This window comes from Pseudophryne corroboree, chromosome 10 (genome assembly GCF_028390025.1).
Source record: "Pseudophryne corroboree isolate aPseCor3 chromosome 10, aPseCor3.hap2, whole genome shotgun sequence".
NCBI lineage: Eukaryota > Metazoa > Chordata > Amphibia > Anura > Myobatrachidae > Pseudophryne > Pseudophryne corroboree.
In genome coordinates, this window is record NC_086453.1 from 235,980,273 (window position 1) to 235,998,228 (window position 17,956).

Genomic DNA, 17,956 nt, shown 5'->3' on the forward strand with positions numbered 1-17,956 from the left:
TAATAATACAATTATGGATGGACGGACTGCCTGCCGACTGCCGACACAGAGGTAGCCACAGCCGTGAACTACCGCACTGTACACTGGTTGATAAAGAGATAGTAGTATACTCGTAACAACTAGTATGACACTATGACGGTATAAAGAAAGAAAAAAAAATACCACGGTTAGGTGGTATATATTGTAATACAATTATGGATGGACGGACTGCCTGCCGAGTTCCGACTGCCGACACAGAGGTAGCCACAGCCGTGAACTACCGCACTGTACTGTGTCTGCTGCTAATATAGACTGGTTGATAAAGAGATAGTATACAATACATACAACAATGAATATACTACTATACTGGTGGTCAGGCACTGGTCACCACTAGTCACACTGGCAGTGGCACTCCTGCAGCAAAAGTGTGCACTGTTTAATTTTAAATTAATATAATATTATGTACTCCTGGGGGCTCCTGCTATAACAACCTGCAGTGCTCCCCAGTCTCCCCCACAATTATTATAAGCTTTGCCTTTTATACATTGATGTGCAGCACACTGGGCTGAGCTGAGTGCACACAGACTGAGTCACACTGTGTGACTGGCTGCTGCTGTGTATCGTTTTTTTTCAGGCAGAGAACGGATATAGCAGAGAACGGATATATATTAAAATAAATAAAAGTTAACTAACAACAACTGCACTGGTCACTGTGGTAAACTCTGTCTGACTCTGCACAATCTCTCTCTCTCTTCTAATCTAATTTCTAATGGAGAGGACGCCAGCCACGTCCTCTCCCTATCAATCTCAATGCACGTGTGAAAATGGCGGCGACGCGCGGCTCCTTATATAGAATCCGAGTCTCGCGAGAATCCGACAGCGTCATGATGACGTTCGGGCGCGCTCGGGTTAACCGAGCAAGGCGGGAGGATCCGAGTCTGCTCGGACCCGTGAAAAAAACATGAAGTTCGTGCGGGTTCGGTTTCAGAGAAACCGAACCCGCTCATCTCTAGTGTATAGGGGATGATGGATCACATATGTCTTCAAAAGGTACAAACAGTGTCGGACTTGGGCATGTAGGGCCCACCGGGGGAATGCAGTGTTAGGGGCCCATATTTAGAGGTGTAGCCAGTCTGCAGAGGGGGTGTGGCCTGCCACCTCATTGGTTTGACCAATGATTAGAGAGTGCAATGTCTGGGCACGTTCATGAATATATACAGTAAATTCAGCTGCTGCATGCATGATAATGTACCAGATTAATAATAACAATGCACTGTAGAAAATACACCGTAGTCCAGTATAAGGTAACATATGTATTATGTATAAATCAAGTGCACAGTCTGGAACCTGATCCTTAGAGCAAGAGGTGGGCCCACAGGCGGTGTAGCCTACCGGTGGTTTCCCCTGTACACCTGTGGGCCAGTCCAAGCCAGGGTACAAATGTGACTGGAAGGACCGTGACTATGTCTAACTTTTAACTGTTGATCTATAACCGTTCGATCATTTAACTGTCTATCTTTTTAACTGGCGAAATCTAAAGCTGGCCATACACCTAAAGATTTATCTGTCAGATCTGGCTGGTTGGAATGAAAATCTGGTAATGGATGAGAGCAAATGACAATTGACCATTTGTTTCTAAATGCTGTAAAACTGACAAAAGATTGTTTAGACAAATTGGTTAAATCAAATGGATTTAACCAATTTGTCTGATTGACCAATTTTTTCTGTTTTCCAGTGTTTGGATCAAGCTATTATCCTATCAATCTATGTAACCTGTCGGACCTTATGGTTTTGTATTATTAATTACTGTCAACCATTATGGTATGTTTATCCAATATATTTGATATATTGTCAATGTATTACAGTATTACACTCGACATTATCACATTCAATCTCATGTTTCTGCTGATCTACTACATGTCGATCTATGATCCCTGTCTAACCAACGTGGTTAAACAAATCACTGTCTAACTACATAGCGTTGATTCATTCATCCACATCCATTTGTCTGCTCCTCCCACTGGTGGAAGTAGTGCCGGTGCAGCCGCTACAATGCACCACGGCCCATCAAAGTGAAGAGGCCCGTAGCCGCTGGCATTACAATGAGTTACATAGACTTATTATATGCTGTTGCGCTGCCTGCCACCAGGTCCCCTGAGCATACAACGCAGCCACTGGCATTGGTTAGTTACAGAGGTCCAGTGGGGCCAGCCGTAGGGAGTGGAGGGTCTGGTCTCTCTCTTCTCCTCTCCTCTCAACCCCCAGAGTAACTGCTGGCTGTGATCACATAAGTGATGTCTAGTCAAAGGGTCAGGAGGTCTGCTCTTTACATTCTCCTCCCCTCTCAGTAACGATGCCTGTAGCAGTGCAGCCTGGCTCACATGAGTGACAGCATGGCGGATGAGAGGCCACACTCTCCAGGCCTCTGTTCCTCTCCATGCCTCTGTCCCACTCTGTGGCTCTTACTCTCTACATGCCTCTGTGCATTTGTCCCTCTTCATGCCTCTGTCCCTCTCCCTCTCTCATTTCCTCTTCCTCTCTCTATACCTCTGTGCCTCTCCCCCTCTCCCTCTCTCCATGCATCTTCCTCTCTCCATGATTCTGTTCCTCTCCATGCCTCTGTGCATCTGTCCCTCTCCATGCCTCTGTCTTTTGTCCATTTCTGTGCCTCTCCCTCTTTCCATGCCTCTTACCACTCCATGCCTCTGTGCATCTGTCCATCTCCCTCTCTCCAAACCTCTGTACCTCTTCATGCCTCTGTGAATCTGCCCCCCTCTATGCCTGTGCCCCTGTCTGTACCTCTCCCTCTCTTCAAGCCTCTGTGCCTTTTCATAACTGTGCATCTGTCCCTTTCCATGCCTCTGTTCTTCTACCTTTCTCAATGCCACTCCCTCTCTTCATGCTTCTGTACCACTCCATTCCTCTGTGCATCTCTCTTAATGCCTCTCCCTCTCTCCATGCCTCTGTGCCTTTCCATGAATCTGTGCATCTGTCCATCTCCATGCCTCTGTCTCTTACTCTGCTCTCTCTCATGTGTCTGTTTTGTATGTCACAATGCCAGATGTCTATGGGAGGGAAGGAGGAGCCATTTCCTATGCAGCAGCAGCCCCTACTTATCCATGTGCAAACAGCAGATAGCGGGAGGTGGGTGCCCCCCCCCCTGGTTTTCCCCCAGCACACTAAAAAATTACCTGTAACCATATCTGAACCTATATGGTAATAGAATTTCTGAAAATTGGTCACACGTGTTTGCAAAGACATGTTTAGCTGCTGATCCATCACAGACAAACAGCAGACAGAGAGGGGAGTGCTTTCCCCCCCTGGTATCCCCCCAGCACACTAATAAATGACCTATAACCATACCTGAACTTATCTGGTAATAGAATTTCAGAGAATAATTGGTCACACGTGACATGTTTAGCTGCTGATCCGTGCCAAGGCTTCTCTGATTTTAGCAGTCCTAACACTACATAATAGCAGTGCCCACATAGGGCCATGTCATTTGTCTACAGTAAGGCCTCATGATAAAGGCTTAAACTAAAACACATCCAGACAGAGAGCTAAGTTACACAGGAGCCACCCCCAGGATCTCCCATTAGCACTACAAGGAACAGCATGGCTTCCAAATACTGCTCCCATTCATTGCCTTTCTCACACATGCAGACAAACAGTGGCAGTTGCTCTATCATTCCTGGAGATAATTATATATCACGTGCTAGAAAAAGGGAGGGGTCACAGACAAAGAGCAGACATAGAGGGATGCTTCCCCCCCTGGTATCCCCTCAGCACACTAATAAATTACCTGTAATCATACCTGAACCTATCAGGAAATAGAATTTCAGAGAATTGGTCACATGTGTTTGCAAAGACATGTTTAGCTGCTGAGCTACGCCAAGGCTTCTCCGATTTCAGCAGTCATAACACTACATAATAGCAGTACCCACATAGGGTCATGTGATTTGCCTACAGTAAGGCCTCATGATAAAGGCTTAGAGTGGGATGTACTAACCTCCCCCACCGCGTTATTTGGCTTTTCTCAGTGCTCTTTGTATTATCTTTGCAGCGACTGGTCACTGCTCCACTGCCCGGCACTAGCCGTTGCTCCCCCACTCTCCCCGTTTTCATTCTCCTCTCTGCCATCCGCCTCATCACCGCCGCGGCTACTGATTCCTCTGCTCTCCGTAGAGCTTGGTCAGCACTGCACTCCCCCTGTCAATTGCGCATGGTGGTGATGACGCGGATCGCAGAAAGGAGAATGAAGATTGGGAGCGTGGGGGAGCAATGGCTAGTGCCGGGCAGTGGAGCGGTGACCAGTAGCTGCGAAGATAATACAAAGAGCGCTGAGAAAAGCCAAATAATGCGGCGGGGGAGGTTAGTACATCCCGCCCTCATACTAAAACACATCCAGACAGAGAGCTAACTTACCCAGGAGCCACCCCCAGGATCTCCCATTAGCACTACAAGGAACTGCATGCCTTCCAAATACTGCTCCCATTCAATGCCTTTCTTACACATGCAAACAGTGGCAGTTGCTCTATCATTGCTGGAGATAATTATATATCAGGTGCTAGAATGGGGAAGGGGTCACAGACAAACAGCAGACATAGAGGGGGGTGCTTTCCTCCCTGGTATCCCCCTAGCACACTAAAAAATTACCTGTAACCATACCTGAGCCTATCTGGTAATAGAATTTCAAAGAATTGGTTACATGTGTTTGCAAAGACATATTTAGCTGCTGAGCTGCAGCAAGGCTTCTCCAATTTCAGCAGTCCTAACACTACATAATAGCAGTGCCCACATAGGGCCAGCATCCCACCCGTTGGTATAGCATACTGATTTCCAAATGAGAACTTTGTAGAATAATTCCAGTTTTCTATTTACAGGTAACCCTGGTGAATTTGTGGGTTTTTTTTTTTCTGATTGCTAGATTTTGCCAATTGACATCCAAGTTTAGGGTGGTGTTAACAAAGGTATTACTATGTTACGCTGGAGTATAAACTGGAACAGGAATTAATGAAAATTAGGGTGTGCACCTGAAAGTAAAATGAGTCAATCTGCTTGTGTTTAAAGGTAGAAGGTTATAAGAACAAACAATTTATTGATGTAATTAATATATGAAATGTGCACAAAAGGAACAGGAATGACACAAATTGCATAGTCTGTGTTAGTGAAAAAACATAACATACAGTACGTATAACTATTTTAAACACAGTGTTCATACATGTAAGTGATAAATCTATTTGAATGTCACTGCAGGTTTTTACTAAATAGTTGATTAATTAAAACAGCAAAAACGTATTCATTTAAATGTATTTGTAAAAAAACTATATTTATACAGAATGTTTTGCTTAAATGATTATTTTTAGAGATGTGCGCAGACCCTCGTGTTTTGTTTTTGTTTTCCAGTTTTGGCAAAACCATGCTCAAGTGTTTTGGTTCGGTTTCAGATTTAGTTTTGGATTTCTGGAAATTGATAAAACAGCTAAAGTTATGTAATTGGACATATTTTTGTTGCTGCAGTATTATTAACATTAATAACATTAATTTCCAGTCATTTGCAGTCAATTTTGACCACTCTCTCCTGTGTGAAAAGACAACTGAAATCATGAGGGAGGGACTTACAAGCAATCCATAACCCAAGATTTGGATTTTAAATTCAAGTAACAACGCGGGGGAAGCTCCGAATTGGGACTCAGTTTGACTCAGATCCTTAAATTCGGGTGAGTTTGGATTTCTAAAAACCAAACCGTACATCTCTAATTACAGTATCTTAAACACATTTTATAGAAATCTCACTTACAGATGTGTCCTCTTACATCTTTGTTCCTTGTGCTACAAGTCGCGTTACACATAACGCGTGAGTGCTGTGTGACTCGGTAGCGCTTAGACGCAATGTAATGCAATCAGATGCACAAGCAGCTTCTGCTGATTAAAATTATATGAAGCATGTCTATATTATGTGTATGACTGCGACTGTATTTGCATACAAATTGCTATGCTAGTGTTTTCATAGAAAACTAATGTGGCATTTCAGATGCAGATAAAGCCACTAAATTGCGTACTTTTTCATTTTTACTACAATCTACAATCACAGTGTTTGCTGATTTGAAATTGCCAGAATTTCAACCTACATAATCACAGTGCAAAAGCATCAAGCATCTTTGTGTTTTCCTTTATTCAGTGCCCTCTTATATAATCACTTACTACAGCACGTACTTTTACAGTATGGCTGCACCTAATTCTGCTCCTAATATTCTTACCTGACCCCCTGCACCAATTCTGAGTTCTTTCTTTCCAACATACGGTAGTGTTTCTCTAAACCACTATACCAGAGGTCCCCAAATGTGCTCCTCAAGGTACCTAAGAGGCCATGTTTTAAGGATATCTGTGGTTAAGGAAATATTCAATCAGATAGACTGAAATACTAAATAAATTCAGTCCACTCTAGCATGAATATGCTTAAATCCTGTACTGTTAAGGTGCCTTGAGGACAGAGTTTAGGAACCTCTGCACTATACTCATCTCTATTCTCCCCAATTCCAGTCATACAAAACCATCTCATTACTGTATGTAAACCTGTGTCCATAACATACACTAACTGTGCTGACTCGCAGGTGCACGTTTGTTTGGCAAATGCACCTAATTGGATTGACCCCTTAATTTCTGAGCAAGCAATTGTGTTTGCTGGTATATATTTTCTCAACTATTGGAGAATGCTGTTTAATTTCTAAAGGGATGTACAGTACTGTAAACTAGAGATGAGCAGGTTCGGTTCTCAGAGAACTGAACCCTACCGGACTTTGCCTTCCGAGTTCGGTTCCAAGCCAAGCTTGGGTTTCCCGCCTGACTCGGAAACCCGAACGCGGCAAAACGTCATCATCCCGCTGTCGGATTCTCGCGGGACTTGGATTCCATATAAGGAGCTGCACGTTGCGGCCATTTTCACTCCAGTCTCGGAGAGTGTATAGAGAGGACGTGTCCTCAGTGTTCAGTGTCTGTGTGGGGGGCGGGAAAGTGGGGTGGCAAGTGTTGTGCTGCTCAGTCAAGTCCAGTGTAGTCACTCAGTGTATTGTGCTGCATCAGTCCAGCCAGTCACCGTGTTGGTGTTCTCTGCTGTTATATATCCAGTGTAGCTGTATAAGTGGTGCTGTGTTGTGCTGTCCTGTCCAGTGTAGTCAGTGTATTGTGCTACATCAGTCCAGCCAGTCACAGTGTTGGTGTTCTCTGCTGCCATATATACAGTCTAGCTGTATAAGTGGTGCTGTGTTGTGCAGACCAGTCCAGTGTAGTCAGTGTATTGAGCTGCATCAGTCCAGCCAGTCACAGTGTTAGTGTTCTCTTCTGCCATATATCCAGTGTAGCTGTATAAAGTGGTCCTCTGTTGTGCAGACCAGTCCAGTGTATAGTGCTGCATCAGTCCAGCCAGTCACAGTGTTGGTGTACTCTGCTGCCATATATCCAGTGTAGCTGTATAAAGTGGTGCTGTGTTGTGCAGACTGCTGTGTTGTGCAGACTGTCTCATCAGTAATTCCAGTGACAATATACGTTGGTGCTATATGTCCACTGCTGCAGCATAATATTTATAACAACAACCTGTTGTGCTGCATCAGACCAGTGGTAGTGTCCTGTCTCATCAGTAATTCCAGTGACGATATATGCTGCTGCTATATGTCCACTGCTGCCGTATAATAATAATAATAATAATAATAGTAATAACAACAACCACAAGTCCCTTACAGTATTGTTGTGTTGTGCTCCATCAGACCAGTGGTAGTGTTCTGTCTCATCAGTCATTCCAGTCATTCCTCTGCCGCATATTGTCTCATATAACTCCCAAAAAATAATGGAGAACAAAAATTTTGAGGATAAAATAGGGAAAGATCAAGAAGAACCACTTCCTCCTAGTGCTGAAGCTGCTGCCACTAGCCATGACATAGACGATAAAATGCCATCAACGTCGTCTGCCAAGGCCGATGCCCAATGTGATAGCAGAGGGCATGTAAAATCCAAAAAGCCAACGTTTAGTAAAAAGACCCCAAAAAATAAATTGAAATGGTCTGAGGAGAAACGTAAACTTGCCAATATGCCATTTACGACACAGAGTGGCAAGGAACGGCTGAGGCCCTGGCCTATGTTCATGACTAGTGGTTCAGCTTCACATGACGATGGAAGCCCTCATAACTGAGGCCTTGACACTTATATTGGTGTTAAGCGTGCACCCGATATCCGCCATTAGTGCAGTGGTATTTAGACAATTGATGGAGGTATTGTGTCTCCGTTACCAAATCCCATCCAGATTCCACTTCACTAGGCAGGCGATAGCGAGATTTTGCCAATTAATGTCAGTGATTTATAATCATTAATTACAGTGATCTTACCATTTAATTCCCGTGATTTGGATGTATAATTACAGTGATTTTGCCAATTAATGTCAGTGATTTACAATTATTAATTACAGTGATCTCGCCAATTAATGTCAGTGATTTATAATTATTAATTACAGTTATCTTGCCATTTAATTCCAGTGATTTGGACGTATAATTTCAGTTGGAATTATTTGTGTCACTTGGCTTAGTCATACAGCTACCTCATTGCACCTCTTCAACATCTTTGCATGAGGTGCTGTTTGGGGCCTAATTTTTGAAAAGTGCCATCCTGTGTGACACTGCCATATGATTCCGGGGGTACTGCTGTATTAGTACTTGGGTACTGCCATATAAGTACACCAAGTGCAGATTTTTTTTAAAGTGACTGAAACGTGCTGGAGATGCTGTCAGTGGACCAAACAACTGCGGCCCACTGTCGACATTCAGACACTGCGTTACACTACTAGATGGGCCAGGTGGTTGTGTTGCTAAGCTTAGTCATACAGCAACCTCTGTGCACCTTTTTTTCTTCTTTGCATCATGTGCTGTTAGGGGCCTTTTTTTGATATCTGCCCTCCTGTCTGCCACTACAGTGCCACGCCTAGATGGGCCAATTGTTTGTGTCGCTTGGCTTAGTCATACAACTACCTCATTGCAATTTTTTTTTTCTTTGCATCATATGCTGTTTGGGGCCTATTTTATATCTGCCCTCCTGTCTGACACTGCAGTGCCACTCCTAGATGGGCCAGGTATTTGTGTTGTCCACTTGTGTTGCTAAGCTTAGTCATCCAGCAACCTCAGTGCAACCTTTTGGCCTAAAAACAATATTGTGAGGTGCTCAGAATAGACTGGAAATGAGTGGAAATGATTGTTATTGAGGTTAATAATACCGTAGGAGCAAAATTACCCCCAAATTCTGTGATTTCAGCTGTTTTAATGGTTTTTTTTTTCAAAAATCATCCAGATCCAAAACCAAAACATGAAAGGGTGGTTTTGTCAAAACCAAGCCAAAACAAAAAAAGAAAAGAAAGTGGAATTAGAACCAAAACAAAAACACAAAACACGAAAAGTGTCCCGCCGCACATCTCTACTGTAAACTGGCTTGCTGAAGGTCAACCATGGCAAGCACTTTTAAAATCAATGCACTTAAAGTTATTTGTTTATTAAATTAGCTTTTTTTATTCCATAAACATACCATTCTTAGCAGATTATAAGTGTATACTGTATAACTCATTTAATACTTTAATACTCACATACAGTATAATAAATAAACATGTTTTATTTTCCTTTACTTCAGGAAATGATAATGTACATTTAGTTTGCACTTAACCAAAAATATTTTGTAATCAAAATCTATATATTTCCAATAAAGTTTGTATTTTCTTTGAAAGTTATCAGATCTAAGCATTTAAAGATTTGTTAACATAAAAGTGTGATATACAGATATCAAAAACAGTACTGCATTTATTAGACACATGCCAGTAAATAAATGCAAATGCCTATGTACAGCACAGTGCAGACAGGTGCCAATATTTTTGCCATTGATTCATTGCAAATTCTACACTTGTTTGATGTGCCAAAATTGAAAAAACCATTAAAAGCAAATTTCTAGATTTTAGTATTTATGTTGAATGGTTTCCTATAAAGTATTTTAGAACATGACAAACTCTGAATCTAATATACTGTATATAATTCAGTTTGGATTTGGTCTTATATACTGTATGTGGATTATACTGTACATCTACATTAGAAAGAGATTAACCACTCACAGTTTACTATCTCATGTTAAGGAGATCCATAATCATTCATGTAACCCCTACTTCAACACTGGGGTGTGACTCTTCTTGCCAATGTGCCTCCACCCAAGCTATGTGACTGTTAGTATGGCCTGGCGAGCTTGGGATCGCCTACTGTATACCCAGGGTGTCACCTGCTACTCTTCTATTATATGGTACTGCTATCCCCTATATATATAGACCAAGAAACTATTTATACTAACATATGACACTATGAGGGATTCTTATGTTATCGTTTGCTTCCTTTTCAGGTTATATGAATATGAATACGACTCCACAGGTAAGTAACCCAAGGTTTTTTCTGTTTTTTACTGTCATTAACAAATCAATAACAATACATCAGTAAAAGTAAAGCGCTTATACGATAACCTTAACAAATACTCTTACCCTCTTTATACAATAAAAATGCATGCAACACAAAAAACGTGAAGTGCACTTCATAGTCCATTGGACTATTTACCCGGGTAGGTAAAAAATGTAAAGGCTTAGAGATATATTGATAGACATAGGATGTAATATGATCTATATGACCTTTGTGCACAAATAACTGAATAACTATACTAACGGTCCTTAGTTGCATATAATGTCCTCGCACTATGCAGCCACGGTAAAATCTGATTTCCACAGGCCCACTAGCAATGTCTTTGCAATTACCAGATGCTATTCCATAGAACAATGTTATTATAGCATTTCCAAGTGCTCCTGGGATAGTAGCTCCTCTACCCAATTGAATCTAAAGAACACTCGTCGTCTTCTCCACACCAGCAGAAGTATACGGTTAGTGTAAGCTGAAGATTTCCGTAGGATATAGAACTAAGGACAGACTATACACCCCCCGTGTGGACGCCCTTGCTCTACTGTCCAGGCGATACAAGTTACTTAATTTTACTTAATGGCGATAGTGTGCCTATTAGAAAGATTCTTTTGCTACCTAAGTTGTCACACCTTTGCTACCATCTTCTAACACTTGAGCCCACAGTTCTCTCATGCCATCGGTCTCTCTACGTATCCTCTCCCTGTATCCCAGACCAAGGCGGACTGATAACTGGAAGTGTCCTCACTTGCTTGGGGGTGCCTTTGGTGAATTATTAAGTAGAGGAAGGAGGCGTATTGTATCGGTCTCCCTGCCCTCTCTCCACTTCGATATTAACTGGCCCTGGCTTCCCCACAATCGAAGAGTAGTCACAGTTTAACGGGCCATGTACTAACGGCAAACATCTGTGATACAGCAGTCTGCCCAACTTATGAGTAAAAGTGTGAGAGGTGCGGGGGCCTGCGGGTGCGTGTGGTGGTGCCTGCTGCCGTGCAGGTGTAGACTCGGTACTCACCAGGCGCCGCTCGCTCTCACCTTCAGGTACCGGAACCCTCAACGGACCTGGAAATCTTCACTCGGATCCGGACACGGCGATTCCCTCTCGGAGCTGACCGACGACCGAGCTGAGGAGAGAATGGTCTACATTAAAGGGGGTATCGACCCTTCTTCCGCTGGAACAGGGGATACCCCAGGGGTGGCCGCGACCTTCACCGGCTGGGTGAATGGTCATCACCGGCACAAAGCCTCAGCTACCCAGATTTCACACACTCGCGCTTTCGCACGTAGTGTGATGAAAAGGGATTCTCACGTCCGTGAGCAATCCCGACTCCGGCGCTCGGGGACAAACAAGGGACAGACGTACACGGATGCTACTCACCGTCACGAGTCTTGCACTCCGATCTTCTCCACTTACAGGTCCCTGTAAGGAGGCAAAGAGAAACAGCCGTGCAGGGCCTAACTCTGACCTAGTGTCACACCCTATACTAACTACAACAGCAGAGCCCTCAAACTAGCTCTGTGGGTGTGGTGCAACATAACTAGCACAAACCTCATAACAGCAATTTGCCCTGCACGGTAACAACATATATCACACTATCGGAGTTACAACATAAAACGGTGCTGTCCCTTTGTCTACCCGACTCAGAACACCCAGTAGTGGGGACCGCACAGCTCACCCACCTACCGTACTCTCAGGGTGGCCTGAGCCTAACGCCCAGTGCCACCTTTACTCACCTCGGGGAAACGCTGATTCACTGGGCCTAGCGCCCCCTAGCTGCCCACAGGCCGGAGGCCTGACTTTGCCCACGGGCCTAGCGCCCGCCTACCTTGCTGCCCGTTGGGTGACCTGGGCCTTGTGCCCAGGGTCACCTTATCGTACCTATTTGGCCAAAATTCACTAGGGCCTAATGCCCTCTAATGCCCCACAGGCCTAGTGCCTGGATTGTGCCTCGGGCCTAATGCCCGCCTAACTGGTGCCACAGGCCGGTGGCCTGACTAACCTTAGGGGCCTAGTGCCCAACATGTGCCCCCAGGCCTAGTGCCTGCCTATCTGGGCCACGGGCCTGGAGGGCCTGACCAAATGCCCCCACGGGCCAGGAGGGCCCGACTATATGCCCACGGGCCGGGAGGGCCCGACTACGTGCCCACAGGCCGGGAGGGCCTGACTGTGCCCACGGGCCTAATGCCCGAACACCCGGTGGTCTAGGGGGAAAGCGGGTACAGGGGCACCTGACAAGGGCCTACCTGACCCGCTGGAAGAGGCACCAGGGGGGAGCTTCGTCAGCTCTTCGCTTCCCACCCCTGGTGACCTCTCCGGCGCTCTTCTTCAATCTTCGGCCGCTGGCCCGTCCTGGCCAGCGGCGCCGCCGTCGTCGCGCCGCGTCCAGCCGCCGCTGGGCATCTTCTTTTCCGAGCCCGTCTTCTTTCTTCTTGCCGCCGGGATCTTCTGCGCTCCGGCGCGCCGACGTCCGTCCTCGCTTCTTCCGCTCGAGTCTTCTGCCGCTCTTCGGCGCGGCCTCCTCTTCAGGCTCCCGCCCGGCGTCTGACGTCAGACGCCGGGGGCGGGGCCTATGACACGGCGAGCGCCGATTGGCTCGCCGCGTCTCTTCCTGATTGGCCGCCGCTCCGGGAGCCACGATTGGCTCCCGGAGGGCGCCAACATTCGAATCCTCCTGCAGCCTCCTGTCCGGTGCAGGGAAAAGGGTAATCCCTGCACCGGACACCCGCCGCCACGCACCAAGCGCTGGGGACAGACAAGCTGCCCCAGCGCTGTCCCCAGCTAGGGACCACAACATGGATGTGCCCACAGGGCACATCCTTACAAAAGCAATCACTTTCCCTTAGGTAGGTATTAATGTGGTGGGAAAATTGATGGGGATAATGTTGGGTGTCTATCCTCTTGTAGAGCGTCATCTCTTACTGCTGCTTACATCTACTCTGCGGAATAGTGAGTGAACACTGTACGGGGACTGTCTCCACTTACAGTTACGGTGGAGGATTGTTCCGATACTGCCAGCCACTCCCCCCGACTCCTCCTCCAGGTACTAAGCGGCCTTTCTCCCTCCACTGGGTGCGTACTTGCCTTGGGAGCCTGCCTGCTTATGCTATGCGGATACCAGAGGTAACCGTTCCCAGGTTACGCTGACGCTACCACTCCATGTCTCCCTCTTTCTTGTGGCGCTCTGCTCCCATTAGCCGGCAGCGATCAGAAGACGACTTGACAGTCCCTTGCCTCTCACCAGGGAAGTCCCGGTACTCTCGGACTCAGCTGCTCTCCGCTTCCGCCACACAGGTAACAGCTGAATCTCCGGCGGTAGCCTCCGCCCCTCCGCTCCGTTCAGCATCGTCGTCTCCCGTCTCCTGCACTGCTGCACCGTTAAGTCCCCTTCTCCTCGCGCTCCCCCAACGATCTCTTCTCGAGGGCATCTAGAAGAGTCTCTCAAGTCCCCACATGCAAGGGGGCTCTTGTAGCTTCCACAGCATCCATCCCTTCAGCAGATACCCAGGAACAAATATAACTAATATACAATATTATGGTAATAGTACTGTACAACACTACATTCCCATTAAATATTTACACATTGCCCAGTATATACTCAGTATAGGGGGCCTATATCTTTAGCGCATTACATTCAGAATGTGGTATTAAATAATATTGAGGTATTCTTTCAGGCTATTAAACTGAGATACAAAACTAATTATATAGAAAATAGATTAGCACAAACTGAGATGAGATGAGATGGATGCATACAATTTCTTATACTAGATTTTTAATTAAACAGTGTTTTTTTTTTAAATAATATATATTTTGACTTTTCTTTCTCCTTGTATGTCATCTCGAAATGTCGATATCAATAGTCCTTGGTCTTTTGGAGTATTTATTATTCATCTAAATTAATGTTCTTTTTATTATATATTTATGTGGAACATGTTATTGCTATTGTATTTACTGCAATAATATAATTTTTGTATATTAAATCTATGTTATTATAGAAAATATATATAACTGCATATAATGGCAATAAGTACCTGTTTATTTACATCTATGGAACGCATAACGTTTCCTGTCATATGCCTACAGTATAACTTGTTGGATAACATTGATTCTTCTTGAGTAATAATCATCAGCAAGTACTTTGATTTGTTGGAATATGGAATTTAAGAGCTAATGGGAATGAACAGTATCTACTCTTGAAGAAAAATTCTAGGGCAAAAATCAAAATGAGAGTTTACTCTGTCTTTCAAGTGAAACGACACTTAAGGATTTGAAAGGACAGACTTTGAGATTTTAGAATAGACTTTGGTGAGACTGCATCCGGAAGCAGTCCAGCATACTTTATGTTGATACACTCTGTATCCGTTGTTTATTTGGTAGGAGGCTGATGTTACCCACTTGAATATGTTTCATTTTTCTGTATAAGTGCTTCTGTTTCATAAATTTATTATAGTGTTTAATTTAAAATTACACTATAGTAGTCAGGCCTGCCATCAGCTGCCCCAGGCCCGACCTCTCTAAAATAGAAGAGAGGGCCCGGGTGGCTCATGCCGCCGCCCACCCATCGCCATTGGTCCCCATCATCCACCGCTGTCTGCCCGCAGCTCAATAATGAAAATGTCTGTCTCAAAATGGCTGCCGCCTCAGAGGAGACAGTTATTAAAGATCCTGGAGGAGGTTCTAGTATGTTTAACAACTGTCTCCTTTGAGGCGGTGACCATTTTGGGAGGGATATTTTCAAAAGGCCTACTTATTGAAAGAGAAAAGGCAGGCGTGAACAGGCAGCAGCAGCCGGGGGTGGGGGGGTGGAACCCCCTGACAATGAGCAAAACCCTTTGCCAATGAGCAGGACCCCCTGACGATGAGCAAAAACCCTTGACAATGATCAGAACCCACTGACAGCAAGCAGAACTCCCTGACAACGAGGAGGTACTGCATAATTGTTGTGCGGGCATATTATTTTGACAATGGCACTAATGTGGATGCATAATATGCTGTCAGGGGCATAACTGTGGGGGCCTAATATGGTGTCAAAGGCATTACTGTGGGGGCTTAATGTGGTGCAAGGGGCATAATATGGTGTTGCTCTGTATGTACATAGGATTTTTTAAAATACAAATTCTATAAATATATATATATATATATATATATATATATATACACACACACACACACATTCATTTTTTTCTAATTTTATTTATTTATGGATGTATTATTATTATTTTTGGGGGGGCTGTTTATTTCGTCAGTTCCAGCCCCACAATTTATGATGGCAGCCCTGATAGTAGTTCACCTTCTTTTTCAAAACTTTGAGGAGTATTTGCTGATCCTAAGAGAGGTGAGAATAGATGGATAAACGGTCCAAATACTAGACCTGTAGGGTGAATAATACTACATGCCTGCTAAGTATCTCATCAATGTTAGGGTACACCCATAAGGATTCAAGAGCATCCTTTATTTATGTTGGTTTAGCAATCCTGGTCTACAGTATACATGTAACTAAAGAACATCTACAGTACATTGAACTATACTTTTTGAGTTACCTTTTCCTTTATGTATACAATCACAGGGATATGCTTGCAATCTCAATTACCAAACTATGAATAATTTTCTTTTTCTTCACATATGAAAAATTATAATACATTGAGAAGAAATCCTATGTGAATGAAAAGTGAGAGGTGTCACACGCTATCGGACAGGGCACTCTCACTTTGCAACCCTCCAAGTCCCTGCTGCCTGCCTGTACAACCTCCTTCCCCCCTTTCCGGCAAGTGTTTAGGCACTTATATGTTATTATACCTGATGTTCTCCTCTTGGTCATTCCCACCATTCTGAATCATAGGTACTGCCATCTTGGATTGGATCACATGACCAGCTCTGCTAACCACCAGCTTCCAGCTACTGTAGACGTGTTCTGCCAAGCCTACAGTATCAGTGCCTAGAACACACTATTTAAACCAGGAAATGCTGACAGCACATTGCCAGTACATATCTTTTAGAGGATCAGTGCCCTGGTTCACTACTTGCTCCAGTTTTGCTTCACAGCATTCTGCCTCAGCGTTTTCAAGCATATCCGCTCCAGTTTTACATCGTGGCATTCTTCCTCAGTGTGCCCAAGCAAAACTGCTTCACTATTTGGTTTACAGCATTCTGCCTCAGTGTGTTCAAGCAAACATGTTTCAGAATTTGTTTCATAGTATTCTGTCACAGTATGCACCAACAAATCTGCTAAAGTATTTGTTTCACAGATTCCTGCCTAAGTGTGTTCCAGCACACATGCTACAGTATTTGCGTCATAGAATTCTGCCTCAATGTGTTCCAGCTCACCTGCTTCAGTACTTATTAGGCCATCCAGCTTCACTCAAACTCCAGCACATACAATTAGGGGCTGGTGTGGTGGTGCTGTGGGTGGGGGAGAGGGCTATGAAAGCCTTACTCTGCGCCGCTTTCATACACATCTATGCCGGTGCCCGCAGCAGCTTTTGTTCCACCTGTGCAAGGATTTTATTTTCCCTATCTACAGCACACAGACTTGCTGCAGATGCAGTGGCATACCCTCCAGCTGTACCTTTTTGGCAGGTACAGTACCTTTTTTTTATGGTCTGTACTGATTTTTGGCTGTCCATTGAAAGTATAGGAAAATTGGCGTGGACACGCAACTTTACCCGTGACCACGCCCCCTTTTCAAATTTGTAACAATTTTTATGTGTAAATTGTTGGAGGGTATGTTGCTTCAGATGCAGTGGGCCTATTTTGGGGTGTGGACCTGGAACTTTGGCTCCATCAGCCCCATTGTTAATCCTGCTCTGGGAACACACATCAGTCAAAGGGCAGAGCATCCATTTGATGTAACCTGTGTGGAAGGGCGTTTCTCGCCCAATCAGCTGTGGGCTGGGTGTGATAGACCTGCCGCTAACCCAATGAGAGCTCCTAGACACGCCCAGCCTTATACACACAGGCACAGAGTCACAGATCTGGGCTATTATATAGGAGATTATAAACAATGAGAGAGAGAAAAAAACGTAATAGCTGTTTTGACAGACATCAATTAAAAACAATATGTGTAATCTAAAAAAAGCAATTGTGTATCTGATTCTGTTATGATAGTTACTTGCATAAATGTATCAACCTGAATCAACAATATAAACAGTTCTTAAGGGCCACCAAAGTCTATTTCCGTAAAAATAAATTTTGTACAACTGAATGGCACAATGTAGACCAGAACTTCCAATCTCCTTTTTAGGAGTTAAGGCCCGTACACACTGGTCGATATATCGGCCGTTCTCCTGAACGGCCGATATATCGCGGGACCGTCAGCCAGTGTGTACGGCCGATACGTCTGTGAACTCCGTCGTTCACAGACGTATCGCGTCGGCCCCGCAGCACAGCTGACGGCCAATATATCTACCGATATATTGGCGCATCGCTGTGTGTGTACGGGGCGGTCGGCCGACCGCCCATACACATGCTGTGGCGGCCGGCGGTGAATGACAGCTGAACTGGGCGG